Source organism: Gossypium hirsutum, chromosome A06 (assembly GCF_007990345.1).
Source record: "Gossypium hirsutum isolate 1008001.06 chromosome A06, Gossypium_hirsutum_v2.1, whole genome shotgun sequence".
In the NCBI taxonomy this organism is placed as follows: domain Eukaryota; kingdom Viridiplantae; phylum Streptophyta; class Magnoliopsida; order Malvales; family Malvaceae; genus Gossypium; species Gossypium hirsutum.
In genome coordinates this window covers 29,248,240-29,252,077 of record NC_053429.1, presented here as the reverse complement: position 1 = coordinate 29,252,077, position 3,838 = coordinate 29,248,240, and the positions used below count along the sequence as shown (strand labels likewise).

Here is a 3,838-nt window from a genome sequence, read left to right as displayed (position 1 = left end):
TTGCGTGACCTACCATTGCTACAAATAATTTAGAATTGAAGCCAAACACAATTCAAATGGTATAACAGTATATCCAGTTCAATGGTTTGCAAGACAAAGATCCAAATACTCATTTGGCCAACTTTCTGGAAATTTGTGACACTTTCAAGATTAATGGTGCCATTGATGGCGCTATTCATTTACGGTTGTTCCCTTTCTTATTGAGGAACAAAGCAAAATAGTGGTTAAACTCTTTACCACGAGGTTCTATCACTACATGGGCTCAAATGACCGAGAAATTTCTAGTAAAGTAATTCCCATCGGCTAGGACAACCAAGTTGAGGAATGACATCTCTTCCTTTGTTCAGATCGATGTAGAGACTTTATATGATGCATGGGAGAGATACAAAGATCTATTGAGGCGGTGCCCTCATCATGGGTTACCTTTATAGTTACAAGTTTAAACCTTCTATGAATCCCTTGACTAGGCAGTTAATTGATGTAGTAGCTGGTGGAAATCTAAACAATAAAACACCTGAAGTAGCTTATAAGTTTATAAACGAGATGACGCTAAATAATTATCAATGCCAAGTCATGAGGATAAAACTGATGAAAGCAGCCAGTGTTTTTAATTTAGATGCAGTCACCATGTTATCAAACCAAGTAGAAGTCCTAAATAAGAAAATTGATGATTTATATCTTTTTATGCAGGTACAGAGAATGAACAAGTCAATTATATAGGTAACAATTCTAGACCTCAAAATAACCCTTATAGTAATAACTATAATGCAGGTTGGAGGAACCATCCTAATTTCTCTTAGGATGGTCAAGGAAATTGTAATGCCCTAAAAATCTGGTATTTATGTACCTGTATTGATTTGATACAATTGAGTATCTACTTCAGTGGTTAAGTGTTCTGGATGTGTATGTGAGGTCTCAAGTTCAAGCTCTAGCTTGGGCAAATTTTTGTATTTTAATGAGTAAAGCCTGAACTTGGTCCATTAGGCTTATATTTTATTATTTGTAATTTCATTTCAGAATGGGCCTGCTGGTCTGGTGGTTAAGTGGAGTGTTAGTGTGAGGGAGGTCCTATGTTCGAGTCCTTGCGTGGGCATTATTTTTGCTCGTTCGTTCCGAAGAGTTTAAGTTGGACTAAAAATCTAAGTAGTTGGAAGTGGTGGGTTAGTGGAGTGATTTGGGGGAAAGAGATGGTTATCAGAATATTTTGGGTATTTTCTCCTTCCCAAAAGCCCCCTACCGAAATTCTTTCCCTTTTTGTTGCTGAATCTTCTTCTTTTCTTTTGCTATCATTTTTTTCTGAAAAGTTCTTGCATCCCATTATTTCGATCCGTTGTTCGTATTTTTGGTAAGTACGGTTAGTGTATTATTATTATTGGAATGATGAATCGTATTTTATTGAGTTTCAATTGGTGTTTAGGAGGCAATCAAAGGGCTAGAGATTCTTAATTGATGGTTTAAGTGTGCAGAATTTTCATTGGGCGATCGGAGGTAACGTTGTTGTTAGTTTAGCATTCGGTTATCTTGTGCGTTTTCGTTGAGTATGACCATAAGTGACTAAATTGGTGAGTGATTGGTCAAATTTAGGTTCTGATGGTGTTGAAGTTGCGTGGGCTGCGAAATCGAAACAATTGTGTACTCGAAACACAGAAAACGAGAAATAGCGAAAGTCAAAAAATGAATCTGTCGACGCCACACGGGCGTGTGGGCTAACATGGGCGTATGAAATTCTGGGGCAGGCCATGTGATCCACACTACCAAGGCCAATTTGGGCCGTGTGGGCCACACAGGCGTGTGGGCCCAAACGGGCAGGCCACATGGGCATGTGAACCCATTTCTTTGAAATGATCTGTAAGGTTGCACGGGTCACCCAAGTTGACTTTGGACCTATTGTAGGGTCAGTAAGCGCTACTTAGACCCCTTATTGAGTGTTCTGACTGTCTGATTTCTGTATCGAGCATGAACTGAGATATCTGAACTGAATGTATGATCTGATAAATTGCATATTAGCATGCCATTTTTGTATGTTGCATTGCATCAGGGTTAGGATGATGTTATTGGGAGGAAGTATTCTGAAAGGCTCTTAAGCCTAATTTTTGGCAGCTCAACTGTAATTATCTGATTATGTGTCGTATTTTGGTACAGCATGGTGTGTAAGGATGGGTGGGTCAATTTTATCCTCACATGGTGTGTAGGGTTAGATGGAGATGGTGTGTAGAGGTTAATAGGTAGGATTCTGATATTCTGTCTGCATACTATATCTAACATGGGCTAAGCCCCTAAGTTGTATCCGATTCTGTATTTGATGGACTAAGGCCCTAACTGATTCTGTAAAGGGCTCCGGCCCCAGACTGTTTATTTATGGCACCTGATGTGTATTCTGTATGTGTGATTTTTGTGGGGATTACACACTGAGTTTGCAGAAACTCACCCTTTTTCTGTTTAATCTGTGTAGGTAATCCCCAGACTTGACGGATTGGTGCAGCGGAGGGCTCAACGATGACCACCACTATTGAACTGCTTATTTACAATTTTTGCAGTTATATCGCTTAATTCTTGTTGGTATTTTATGTATGATGGACTTTGGGACTGTTTGGTTTTAACTGTTGATTATGGATTTATAAGCTGTAACGCAATAAAGTATGATTTTCCTAAATTAAATTAAGATTTTTTTATAAATGAAATGATTTTTTTAAAATTATTTGGGTTTCAAAAGCTTCCGCACAAAAGAAATGTTTTAAATCAAATCAATTAGAACACGATTTCTTGAACTACGTAGAAGTTGACAATTGGAACAGTTTGAAGGTCAATGCATTTTTCAAAGACACTCTTATGTGACATAGCCAAATTCGACCATAAAGTCCAGGCTGGGTTTGGGGTGTTACATTTAGTGGTGTCAGAGCCAGGTTTCAAAACTCAGCTGTGGATTTGGTTTTTTTTAAAAGAAATGATTTGTAAATACTTTGAAATATTTTTAGAATAAGTATGTGGTACACTGAGTCTGCAGCGCCGATCTTGTAAGTTCTTGAAACTCTATTTAGAATTGTCTGAAAGTATGATTAGAGTATACTGAAACTACTTTAGGTAGTATATTACACTGAAAACACTCTAGGTAGTGTAAACTAAAAACTGTAGTGAGACTACTACTGCGATAACCGACTCTGAACATTTTGATATTGTACTGCATAAAATATCTGTTAATAAAATATCAGAACTGTTAACTAATGCATAAAACTATTAATACAGATAAATTATAAAATTTACGATGAGCGTATGTAGTACTCGTGGACGGGGTACTAGAGGTCGTGGTAGAGGTCGTAGAGGAGCTCAAGCAAGGTCCTCATCATCTGGGAATCTGCCTAACTTAGATAATAGTAAGACACCGGTATCACCTGTAACAGAGACTAGGTCATGAGATCGTGCGGTTGGGGATGACGCACTATCCCAAGCCATGCTACAGATTTTAGAGAGGGTCGCTGGGCCTAACACTAGATCTGAGGGCCGAGGGTCGATTACAGAATGACTCCGGTCCAATAGGGCTGAGTAATTCAGGGGTGTCACTAGAGTCACCCCGAACGTGGCTGAGTATTGAATGGAGGCCATGGAAAGAATTATGGATGACTTGGACTGTACTGCTGAGCAAAAGCTTAAAAGGGGCTATTTCACTACTTCGCGATGAGGCATATCAATGGTGGTTGACCGTTAAGGAGGGCACTCAGCCCGAATGACTGACCTGGGATGTTTTTGAGATGGCCTCCCAGGGTAAATATGTGGAGGCTAGTTATATCGACGCTAGGAGGCGGGAGTTCCTTAATCTCACTCAAGGAGATCGTTCAGTGGC

General features: G+C 39.3%; 1 non-coding gene across 1 annotated transcript; it reads right to left on the bottom strand.

The window, feature by feature from the left end:
* Positions 1–314: 314 nt before the first annotated feature.
* LOC121231181 (small nucleolar RNA R71) lies at positions 315–421 on the bottom strand. The gene has a single exon (XR_005929248.1). It is a non-coding gene; the product is annotated as a small nucleolar RNA R71 (small nucleolar RNA).
* Between the last annotated feature and the right edge of the window lie 3,417 nt (positions 422–3,838).